At 38.9% G+C, this 13172-nt stretch overlaps 1 long non-coding RNA gene across 1 annotated transcript; it reads left to right on the forward strand.

The window, feature by feature from the left end:
- Positions 1 to 873: 873 nt before the first annotated feature.
- LOC134646412 (uncharacterized) lies at positions 874 to 6928 on the forward strand. The gene is made up of 2 exons (XR_010096667.1): positions 874 to 1959; positions 2166 to 6928. It is a non-coding gene; the product is annotated as an uncharacterized LOC134646412 (long non-coding RNA).
- The last annotated feature ends 6244 nt before the right edge of the window (positions 6929 to 13172 follow it).

A 13172-nucleotide genomic window follows, 5' to 3' on the forward strand; every position in this document is an offset into this window, starting at 1 on the left:
AAAACAATGTCTTAATCAGAGTGCCAACTAGCCAGAGGGGGGCAGTGTTAATAACCAAGACTGATTAGAGAGGCCAGCAGAAACACTTAGAACTGTGACGCACAGTTCTCTGAAATCTGATTGATTAAAAACTGTTTATTCAGCAATTGTATTTTTAAAATGTTTTTAAGCAGAATTTAATGCTGGGAGGTTTAAAGGTTTAACTAGAAACTAGGAGCAGATGTATAATCCAAATATCAGCAATAGACACTGCAGGTTATTGGTAGGATTGCGGAAGCTTATTGTGGTGCTCCTTTTAAATTTGTAGAATGAAATCTGTCCTCCCGACATGAGGAAAAGCAGCTGATACCTCTGCAGCAAAAGTGGCAACGAGAGCTCTGATACGCGCTTGTTTTTAAGCATGTGCATTCCTCTCGGAGAGCTGTTTGAACTGCACAAAATGTGACTCATTAGATCTCGGGCCACCTGTGCACCCATAATGAATCACGTTGCCCTTGTATTCCTCCACATCAAAAAAAGCGGCCGCTGCGGCAGAGGCCATCATCAAATGGAGCTGGCTCGTCATCTGCCTGCCATTGTTGAGCGCATGTCATGCTCTGCTTCTCATGGCGGAAAAACCCATCAGAGCTTGACTAATGCAGCCATGCAGACGCAGCAGTAAGAGGTGGGGGTGGTAGGGTGCACTGCATACTGTGTGTGCATGGTCTCTGCACTGAGGTCACTGAGCTCCACATTTGTTAATTTGCTTCAGAGTGCACTAGAATCAGATTTTTTCTTCTTTTTTTCCAGGGCCGCTCAGTATAAAATTTTCAATGCAAAATTTTGTGTGATTTAAGCACAGAAAGGAAAGTGAGAAAATAGAGTATTGTTTTATCACAGTCTACAATATTTGGTATCTGTTCTCCAAACCTGCTGCTTCTCCCCCACCCGCCATGCTTTCCTTCTCCATTTCCTCTTTCTGTGAGTGCTCTTGTTGCCCGAGGTCAGTTTGTCACGGAGAACACAAGCTTTTCTCACTTGGACACAGCGATTCAATGATTGGTGTGTACAAACAATCATATCAGGCAGGGATGACATGCACCCACCTCCCCACCCACCTCTCTCACACCCTCCTCTCTCCTACAGACATGGAATATGTCCTTCCTGCTCTCTGTGCTACTGTCTGTCTCTCACTCACACTCTGTGGGAGTGACTGTCCCCTGCATGAGATGGGTTACACAAGCCTCTGCCTTGGGAATCCCGGTCCTGCTCATTATCCTGCGCCCCTGAGACACAGCTCATTGTAAATTAGGACATCAAATCGGGCTCGTTAAAGAGCCACAGATACACTCATTAGCATTGGCACCTTTCCTCTTTAGTGCCTGTATCAGCATTCGCTCCCACCACCTTATATCCTGTTATTCCTTCGCGCTGACTGGAAGGTTTAGGATTAATGTCAGTTCTAGCCAACGGGTTAGCACAGTTGTGGTTCAGATATGGGACTGATTGATCGATGGTGGCGGGAAGCTGTGGAATTTGTTGACAGCTGCCAACTATCCCCACCACTTCTATTCATATTTCATTGTGTGGAAGGGGAGGGAAAAAAAAACCCTGTCTCAGAATAACTCGTCTGGCAAGTGGCTGACTAGTTGTTTCACAGCTACAAGGGATTAGCAAAATGACTGAGACATCTCATACCTTGCAAATGATGCCTAGTTGGTTGATTTGTCAACATTTTTGCTGATTTTGAGCAAAAAAATGACCATGACTTGGATGCGTATTTGCTTTATATATAGGTGAAAGTGACTCTTCTCTTTGGCGTCATGCTCTGTATCAGTTTGTGCACTTACATAAGGATACACATGCCCAGCCTCCAACATGCAGTTGGCAGCAGCCGCACGGCAACAAAGGCAGTGAAGAGGAAGGCCGCTTGTGTTTAACAATTTTGCTAAACTTGAAGGATGCAGACAGTGTGTTTTGGTAAGTAAAACACATTTTATTTATTTAGATTAAAAAAAGCAGGAGAAGGAGCAGAAGGAGAGCTCCACAGTCTTGTAGACTACATGCCATGCTGACTTTACAGCATTACCATACCTGCATCTAATCAAAGTTACACTGATGTAATGCAATTTACTTTTTTTAATCTAATGTTTTAAATTGGGAATTTGTAAAAATGTCCTCCACAGGCAGCATTTTCAATGCCAACAATCAAAAACAGGAAACTTGGGGACCTCTTCTGATTTTAGAAGGAAAATGTTGCATTTCAAGAACCCACATGGGCTTCTGTCCAATGAGATAGACACCTGCCTTGGCATGGTTGGTTGGCTGCAGGACTGGAAGACTCCAACAGCTAGGAAAAATGTGTTTGATTGGCAGACAAGTGAAGTGCAACAATTGATGGCATTTGACCGTGAGCATGAGGGAACAATGAAATGAAATGAGTGGAGACTTGGGACAGGCCCTAATGAGCCATCTTCGCCTTAGTGGTGTTGCAATCATGGATGTCCTGGTTTCTTTGCTGATGTCTGTTCCTCTTTAGATGTGATGATTTATGCAAAATGAGTGTATCAGGTAGTGGGCTTGTCTCACAGAAGCAAACCATGCATCTTCAAATGGACCAACATGGAATGGAAACTTTCAGATATGGGGAGCAAAATTATAGACCTGACAGGAGCAAATATAATAGCTTGTCCTAACCTTCCATCACTGTCTTGTGTCAATCCATACCAGCCACACTCCATGTGTGTAAGACCCAACTGCTCTTTACTGTGAAAATATGTCAGCATGATTCATATCAAACATTTGTTCTTTTTGTACCTGACTGGAGATTTTCTCATATCCAGCATGCTCTCCTATCTGTCATTGAGCTGCAGTAAATTAGAAATCTGAGCATGCGGTTCTTGTCATCATGCTGTCTCAGTGGATCCCCAATGATTAATTGCTTAAAAAAAGAAGAAGAAGAAGAAAGAAACAGATAATGTCACAAGGATTTAGTCTCTTTTTCATACATTTTTCCCCCATCTCCTCTGCATGCTGTCTGACCTCTGGTAGCATGCAGCCAGTGGGTGATTGAGTCATCCCTCTTGCATGTCGTCACTTCACTTCATCCGTGTCTATAAACTTCACCTCATCTTGATCCTGCTCTTCTCCTCCCCCAGGACCCAGTCATCCTCCTCTTCCGTGGTTTCAGCTAAAACGAGGGCTAATCAGAGCATGTCAAGCAAGCATTAGTTGCCACGCATTTGTCGATCACTGTAATTATCCACCCTCACTAAATCATTTATTCAGTTTGGTTTACATCTCCAAAACACAAGTAGTCATTCATCGTTTCACTCCCGGCGTGTTCAGCATCCAGTCTTTTCAAACTGTTATGTAAGTATAATTTTAAATACAGTATAAGACAAAGATGGAAATTCATAAGTTATTATGGAACTTAAAATAGTTGGTCCGTAGACATGTTAACAACATAGCTGGAAAAAAAAATCCACACAAAACCGATTTAGTAACGTGTTAGAGGTGTGTGATGACTGTTTTACTCTTGTAGTCCGCAAATCATGAAAAAAGGTTGTCATTCAAACTCTATTATTGAGTTCTTTGTTATCACACTACAGGAACATTTTCTACAAAACAGACATTGCAGGTATGCAAGGACACTTCAGAGGCCTAAGGCTCAGATAAAGGCAGTTGAGCTGTATGAACCTGTGAAATTCAGTTCACAGGTTTTAATGAAATTATAAAAGACAGCATCATCAGGGCCAGCCAGACTAAGGGAAACACCTGAAGTGGTTTAGTTTTGTCTTCTTTTCTAGAAAACATCTCATAACAAGTTTTAAGACAAAACTGAGTAATATGAATAAGGCTATGAAGGTGTATATATAAATATATGTCCTGCCAGTTTATAGAGGTGCAGAGGTGGTGATTGATTTATTGGAACTATTTTTTCCAGGGTGAAATGACTGTACAGCATACTTCTTTAATGACTTTAACAAAATAAGAATTGCGTGCACAAGTCTGAAATTATTTTGGATTTTCTCTAATTCACACAGAGTCAAATTGTAAACATAGAGGCTCAAATATATACATACACTCATCTTTTTATAACTGGTGCTGAAAATTCTATGATGCCTTTCTTTAGTATTCAGAATTGACTAGAGCTGGTTCTTTCTCTTTGCCAACATGAAATGATTTGTTTGACAGCACTCATCGGACTGATCATAATTCAGAGCAGTGAGAAAGTCCAAGCAACTCAGTGAAGATCTAAAATAGAGAATTTACATATGTTGGGAAGGTCTCTTGGAGCTATTTCTAAACAACTGGCATTTCCAGGATCATCAATTAAATAGTTTAATATAAGTACAAGTTATTCTCATATGTCAATGACACAAACCAGCCAAGGTTTGGAGGAAAATTCAATCAATCACCCTCAGATGAGAAAAAATTGGTTAGGACCTTCAGGAACAACCAAGGAACCAACAAAGCTCAAGCCTGTCATGAATTGAATATGCGGAAACACCAGCATCACTGTCTACAGTGAACCAAGTTTTACATCATCTGTACTGAGAGGGTGCTGCATATAAGTGATAGCATCATGCTCTGGGGCTGTTTTGATGCCAGTGGTGCTGGTACATTGTACAGAGTTGATGGAATAATGAAGCAAGGAGTACTACCTTCAAATTTTTCAACTTCAACTCAACAGGTAGACAATTGGGTGTTCCAACAGGTCAGTGATCCCAGAAATGAACTAATGAATGTAAATAAACTCTGCTATTTCTGCCAAGAAGAGTGGTCAAATATCCTGCCTGGATTATGCCAGAAGCTTGTTGATGGCTACAAAAACCATCTGATCAAGGTGCAGCTTGCTAAGGAATATTTAACCAAATATTACTGCAAATGTGCTTATATATTTGAACCTATATGCGAAATTTTGACCGCAGGTGTATTAGAGAGATACACCTGGGGTCAAACTTGTACACCCAATTCTTGTTTTTTAAAGTCACTAAAGATATATGCTGTACAATTATTCCACCTGGAAAAACAACAGCTCAAGGAAACCATTAAAGCACAAAATTACCGTAACATTCATTCCTCTGGTGAGTCTGTGTAAACTTCTGACCACAACTGTATCTGGCTCTTGACGTATTGCCCCTACTTGCAGCTACTAAACTGTAAAACTCCTCTTAGTTTGCTACTAAATGGTTTATTTTTGGTGCTTTTGCCTTTGCATACAAGTTTTGTTTCTGATTAGCTTAGTCAGGATTTTTTTCCCCTTTACATCATGGACTAGAAGTAGTAAATCCCATTTTTAAAGGAACCAGGCCAGTAAATGGAGTCACAGCAGTAATATTCACTGTAAGTCTACAAAGCAGCAGGGTCAACTCTTGCAGCTTTTCCACTGGACCAGTGTTGACAAGTCACTGTTTCTATGCCAACAGTGTATTCGGCAAAGGTGATTTTGAAATTGCCTTCATGTTGAATGTTAACAGGCATTTATAGGGGCTTTAAGTGTATGTTTTAAAGCCCTAAATACATGTTGCTGATAGAGAGGAATCACATGAGCTGTACAACCCCTGGCAAAAATGATGCAATCAACACACTTAGAAGATGCTCACTTGACTGTTTTTACTAGTAACGACTAAACAAATCACAAAACTTTTCCTTTTTGATCAATAACTGAACATTCTTGATGCATGAAATTTACTCTGAATAAATATAGTAATTTTAGTTAATGACACATTTTTCCCCAAATCCAGTAAACGAAAAACAGTCGGAACATCTTTTAATTTTTTTTCTCTAAAACAAATATAGACAAATCTAAATCTGCAAAATAGTCTGCAGTTAAAAGAGAGTGTTTGCAGACCACAGTGAGTTGTTGTGCTTGATGTAATGAAAGGAAGCATGGCTCTAACAAGAGAGCTGTCAGTTGAAACAATGGAAATGATTATACAAGTCTCTCAAGAAGGAAATCCAGCATGTTGGTTTTGCCTTTCAGCTTTGTCTAAAATGGTGAGAAATGGTGAGCAAGTAGATTAATTTGATGTTGGAGTGAAAAAAAATTGAATCCCGGAAATTGAACTTTGTTGCAACCATTCAGGGTTTTATGGTGGGTGGGCAAATTCACTATTTTTCAATTTCCACCTTAAATTTTTACTGAAGTTGAGATCTGGACTGTTTGCTGGCTGTGTTATTGAGCCGTTATGCCTTTCCTGATGGAAAGCTTTAAGGCTCTTTGCTCAGGGAAATGAGAAAAATGTCCAAAATGTAATTGTTCATCTGTGCATTTACTGTAGAGGTAAAGCTTGCCATCTCCTTTGGAACTTTAGCTAACATGACCCCGTAGCATAAATGAGTAGAGGAGAATCTGTTTGTTTGCGCTTACATCTTTTATATGTGTGAAATTTCCAGATATATATTTTATAGCCTTTCAATTTAGTTTCTGCTTGGTCCAAATGTTAAACACGGCTGACTGGGAGTAGTCAACATATTTTGCAATACTCTGTGCTCCTGTTGGGGGCATGCTTCCTTTAAAGCAATCAGGTGCAACAGCTCAGCGAGGTCCGCCATCGCAGACTATTTTGCATATTTTGATTTGTGGAGGTTTGTTTTAATAAAGCATATTTCCTCTACCTAAACTTGCTAGGGTTTGTGCTTCTCATTTTTTCTTGGTCCATCATTAAACTTCACCTCAACCAACAGTGGTGCTGAGCTAAGTTGCTGATTTAAAGGCGGAATCTTTCCCGAGCGAAGGACCCGGGCTCTTCTGTTCCTGCTTGTTTGACCACAGATCATTTAACCAACACAGCCTATGGATCAGCACTTAAATCCAAAACTTAAAGCTGTACTGTATTGAACTATGTTGTATCTTCTGGTTAAAGAAGGTCTGATAGGAACAAATCACAGTCACATAATGTTCTGTGTGAATCTGTGTCCATGATTAAAACCTTGAACTGTCGCTCTCCATTGTTTGTTGTGTTCTGTTGTGTGAAAACCATTGTAAGCGTCTGTAGCAGTATGTCCTACGCCAGCACGGAGTTATGTTATGTGACACACGAGTGGCCCCCGGTTCCTTGGGCATTATCTCTCACCCTGCCGCTCTTCTTTTTCTGAAGAAACATGAATACGTAACACAAAGCAAATTTTTTTTCACTAAATAAGCAGACACAAGAATGGAAGAGGAGGTCAGGAGCTGAGCAGCCCGGCGACAAACGTGCATGTTTTCAAAGTAAGCATTTAAGACTTTTGCTGCCTAACTTATCAATGATCTGAATAGTTTTATTTTATTTCTTATTTAGCTATTGGATGAATTGATATCACTCTCCCACATTTTCTATGGCTTTTTAGGCTTCAAAATTTTAAAAAGCCCAGTTGAATCCACATCATCATCAGATTTTTTTTTTTTGGTAACAAAAACGGTGCACTTTCTTTCATACCAAAAATCACATAAAGTTTCTTTAGCGAGAGCTCCAACTCCTGCCTTTGAAAGCAAATGATGGAGAAATTCTCTCTATTTGTTAAGATTAATTAGCTTCATGGTGAGAGAACAAAAGCTTATCCAAATGCTGAATATGAAATTGCTGAATAACCCATACTGGTTTCAGCCTATATAGTTTTCTATAACTGATGACTGCATGCATGTCAGTATGATTTTTTTTCCTGAATAGTAAGGTCACAACATAGTTGTAGCTTCATACCGTGTGTTCTTTTCAGTACTCTTTTAGTTGGAATTGGCAACAGCATCATAAAGAGAAGGAGTCTATAAATTTCATTAACTTCCTAGAAAAAAACAAAACATTGCCTTTACTTTTGTTTCTTTTTCTTCAGCGTGTCATTTGTAGCTGCTATATCATCATTATACCAAGATAAAGCTTAATACTGGTTTTAAAAAACAAGCAAGAAAAACAGTTTTTTCCCTTTTAATTAGACAAGAAGCTTTCTCAGATTTCCTTGACTTTTGCCCAGAAGAAAAGTTGATATTACTCGTGCTCCATGGTATCTAAGTAGTTTACTTGAACACACACAGCTGCGGTGTGGGGTGTGCGGAGTGTGTGTAAAAGCCATTCCTCCAGGTTTATATCATATATTTTTTCTGAAATTGTGAAAACTGCAGCTTGCAATACGCACTTGAAAAAAGCTGACTTCCTATGTTGTTCTTCTATATTCTTAGCATAATGAGACTGCATGGGTTCATGAGGTTTGGGCAAGGATTCAGCACCATTCACCCACAAAGCACAAACAGCTTCTTTTTTCCCCTCTGCTAAGGTTATTAAGGCATCTTATGACTTTCCTGCCCAAACTGGGAATTATTTTCTGTTTGTCAATGACGATTACTGTAATTTGGCCTCAAGCCTCTTTGCTGTTTTTGTGAAAAGGGTTTCCCTATTCACCACTACCCATGTGAGGAAACTACTATTTTGGGCATGTGCAGTTTGTATAGACACGTGTTACAGCTCGGTCTGAGCCTTGTACACAAACACAATTCATCAACAGGTGTGAGAGGAAATAGTTTTTTTCTCTCTCTCAGCAAGAAGGATGTTACATTTGGAGTGTGTGGGGTAAGTGTGAGAGAACAAAAGTCGCCAGTAAGGGGCATTCAGCCTGCAGGAGGATTTCCTTGCTCAGTAGAGGAAAGAAGAGAGGGAAGCCTTGATGCAGCTGGTTGTGTGGAAGCATTTATACCAGCTGAATTAACTGGACTTGTTTGCTCTGATAACGGTTAACGTTAAAAGATCAGAAGAGCTTCAAGTAAACTGTAAGGGTAGAATCAACCTATAGTTAATATTCACCTTCACAGGCTGTTTTTATGTAAGAGACCTACAGAAAGAGCCCTTTTGTCAAACAGCACTTAGCCTGTAAGCTGCTTCTAAAAGACTCTGAAACTTGTGTTTTACAATGAATGCCTGTCACCAAAACGGAAAATGGTAAAGTACTGCATATGCACTAATAACCATTCATGTGAAATCTTAAAAATGTACTTTGAGTAAAGATTAAAGTTGCAGCTTTTTCTTGCTGCTGTGACTTGAATCGGGGAGGAGGAGGAGGGGGAGGAAAGGGAGGGGGTAATAGGGCAGATGCAGGCATATTAGTGGTATGTTGATTTGTAATGGTTTTTCTTTAATCTCTTTGATACCTTTCATTTGAGAGATGGGATGCTTGGCCTTGCCATCAGCAATATTTTATATATATTTTTTCCAACATCATACTTTAATCCCCTTGAAGGATGTTTTATGTAAAACATGCTTTTTGTGCCCTGGAAAGACATTTAATCAAGATTAACCTTGGTATTTTAGTAGCCAATGGTCTAGCTTTGTGGGGTTTAATAATGGAAGACAATTATAGTACTACTTTCAGTTCTGAGGATCCACTCTTATGGAGAAAAAAAAAACATTTATTTATAGTAAGAATTTTTTTCTTTTTTAGGTGGATTTTTAAAAAGGACTTGTAATGGGAAATGTCTTTCCTTCTTTTTTGCATAAAGCCTGCCATAAGTTGACTTTTCTGCAAAATTTTGGCATTAATAACTCCTGCTCTTTATTAGAAAAAAAAGTTATTATGGGTGAAATAATCTGCAAAATGCTCAAACCTTTAACAGCGTTATAAAGGACTTTTTCTCAGAAATGAGGGCTTTTAATTGATTCCAAGCTCAAGTATAAAAATACATATAATCCCCCTCCACAAATGATTTGTTATTGTTTGCAATACTTCACTTTTTTTTATTTTTTTATTTTTTTTTTAGGAAATACTTATAGCAGCCATTAGCTGAAACGTGGCAGCAGAGGAGCACTGCTCTTGTGAATGTTCATTCATGGTTTTCGGAGCATGGCAGACTCGAGTATCCTCTTATTGTCCGCTAAGAAAGTGCGGAGAAAATAGATTTCCTGGGTGGTCCGACTCATTAATACACTGTGCACTTCTTGATTTACGGCTCACAGTTCAACTGCTGCCAATTAACATGAAAACACACAACAACAAGAAGGAGGAGGAGGTGGGGGGAGTACAGACGGGGAGGAGGAGGCCGATGAGTTTCCTCCTGTTGGCACAAAACTTGAGTCAGGATGAACCTGCCCTCCACATCAAGGTAGGACATCGGAAACTATTAAAAACTCTCTGAAATGATCTTAGCTAGCACACAGGCTTTGCAGCACACAGCTCCTCAAGGTGCTCTGACTTTAAGACTCTTTAAAAGTTAATTACACAACAATGATTTTTTTCTTTTGCTTGTCAAGCTTATATAGTTGATTTCCTCTGTTGCATGTTTAAAGAAGAAATTAGATGGTTGGGCTACATTTTTATAACATCTTATCGTCGTTGTCACCCTTTGAAAAACTAGACAGCTGTAAAGTAAAAACGCCATTACAGACTTGGAACTATATCATATATTTTTCTAAAGTGTTACCATCATTTTATAATAATGTCCTTCAGTTTTATAATTTATTTTCATCCATTTAAAAAGTACTAAATAAATAAATAACCTAGCTAAAAAATGTTTTTCATTATAAAATATCCCGAAAGCTTTTTATTTCTAATCAATAATAAGAATACTACTTTCTTAAATAACAAAAATGATTCCGTGGAAGTCATAAAAATTAACAGCCCACGCAAATACAATGAACATCCGCGTCTTATCGATTATTTAAGATAGTTTATTAATGATGATGTTCATTTTCCACACTTTAAGGCTGTCGTAAAACCTCTGGGACAAATTGCATAATCATAATAACAAAACTATAGCTAGAAATTAAGCAAAACAAAACATTAAGCACATTTTTTAAATACAAAAAAGCGTTAGTGACTGCAATAAGAAAGGTTAAAAAAACACAAACGCAAATCATTAAGGAGGGAGATCACAGCGCATAACAGAGGTTAAATAATCTATTAAAGTCGGTCCATCATGTCATGCTCACCAGCCCTACCTATTGTCTTTGGAGAATCAGAGCTGCCTCTTTTATTCATAGCAAGTCAAGTTTAGCTTCATTTGTACTTCACTGATTTCTTTGGCAAATGGAAAAGCCAGTGCGACAATGCTATTTACAGTTTCTGTTACATGATGGTCATTTTTGCACGCCTGGTATGAATAAGATACCAGATGAGTTTTCATATCTACGTGAGGAGTACATGACACATTTTCAGCTGCTACAGCAAATGCATTAGTCTACCTGCTGCTTCAAAACCCGTGCCAGCACAATTTGATCAATTTTCTTCAGTGTGCAGGGTGTGATATTCTGCACTCTGGAGCATTATTTGAAGCTAAAGCAAATTATGATAAAGATATATAAAGTTACTGCCATTCTTTCTGAAATAAAACTAATCATTTTTGCAATTCTAGTCTTCTTATGCTGACGTGTAAAGGCTATTTGAGAAGAGAGCTGCTGCTATAAGCCCTCAGAAAGAGTTCATTACTGGTTTTTTATTGCCCCTATAGCATACTGCTGTTCATACTTTCCAGGCCAAGTATTTGTCACTGTTACATTAATACGTCTCAGTGTCTAAAAAAGTAATTATTTTCTTTTTCTTTGCTCCCATCTCCGCCCTGTTGGGGTCACGCACTGTTGCACGGTACCCTGTGACCTTGTCAAAAGCAATCACTTGCCGTAACACACAACTATAGCTTTCCTCTCATCTTAAGACATAATCTCTTTAATTGGTGTCAAAGGTGGGGTCCTTATGGTGAAAGTCCTGAAAATACACACAGACAGACATGCTCACTTGTTGACACTTAGGGGGGAAAAAAACAATAAATGAAGCAGAGCCTCGTCAATGTGGCGCTGAAACTTGTTAATCTTCAGTGGGAGGGGTGTTACCGCAGACCCTCTAGCCACTCCAGGCTGACAGGATCCTTCGACGTAAGTCAGTCCCATCTGACCCCTCAGACTATTCAGTCTTTACACCTGCTCGGTCCCAACAACAAGTTAGGAGGACAGAGGAGATTTGCTTTGAATCTCAAAGGGCTTCCACCTTGAGGAGGAAATTTATCTCATCATTTAGTGCAAAATAAACTCAGTCATTTGATCAGAATTAGGCTTAGGTGTTGTCTAGCTTAACGCTTATTTTCAGGATCATTTAATCTGGCAGTTATTTGCATGGATAATCCCTAAAATGTCATTCTTAAAAAAAGGAAACACAAAAAGCTCCTGACATTAATTTTAAGGAATGGGGTGATTTGTTCGGATTGCTTGTTTTACCTGGCTAAAACTTTAAATTGTTTAACTACACTGATATAAAAGGAAATGCTCACATTTTAGAATCGAGACCCAGAGTAATATTTAGCATTATTACTTGAAAAATGACCAAAATTAAAATGATTAAATGTGTTGAATATTGATGTTCTGCCAAGCGACAAATCTGCATATTGTACAGATTAAATGTGCTGTATTCTATGCCAGTATGGTAATCCTTTTAATACTGCTAGCTCCAAAAAGCAATTCAGTGTAATTCAGCGCTCATTGAGGTGGACTGCTTTATGGTAATAGTAAATTTACAGGACATAATAAAGCACTTTGATTTGTCAGGCATTTAGCATTTCTCCTTTTTATGTGTAATGTGTATTTATGTATGTTACAGTGTAAGATAAAAGTGCCGCAGTACTTTAAAGCTTGTAATGTTCAGTTGTTGTTGAAACTGAGGGGACAATTATTGTGTTTTACTGAAAGATGCTTTTAGTAATTAGTATAGCCTCACTGATATTAGTGCACCGACTGAAGACACAATTAATAGCAGTGTTGGTGCATTAGGCTGCATTAGTTTTAATAATGAATTTTCTAGTTCAAATCTTTGATCGTATACGTGAAAATAATCAGGAGAGCAGTGAAAGCCACCTGAATTGTTAGCTGTGCCTGGAGGGATTATGAAAGCGTGCCGGAGGATGTTCTCATAATCCACCTAATTCTATAAATGCTGTGAGATTCAATAACAGAGATGACTCTGAGGTTGCACTTGCAGAAAGGTGCGACCTCAGAGGGTGTTGCAGTTTGTTAGGAAGGCCACCGTCACGGTCACACGAGCCAACGTGGCAGTCAGGCCTACAGGACAGAAAACCAGTATATATGCTTGAATATCAGTGAGCAGAGGTCAGCCCTTTATTTTTCTTACCTGTGACCTCTTAGAAGACTCATGCTTTACCGAGGAGTTTCCTGGGGATGACTGTGAATACAGGACCCTGGCTTGAATCAATTAAATCACTGAATAAATGTCCATAGGGA

Source organism: Pelmatolapia mariae, linkage group LG16_19 (genome assembly GCF_036321145.2).
Source record: "Pelmatolapia mariae isolate MD_Pm_ZW linkage group LG16_19, Pm_UMD_F_2, whole genome shotgun sequence".
Taxonomy (NCBI): domain Eukaryota; kingdom Metazoa; phylum Chordata; class Actinopteri; order Cichliformes; family Cichlidae; genus Pelmatolapia; species Pelmatolapia mariae.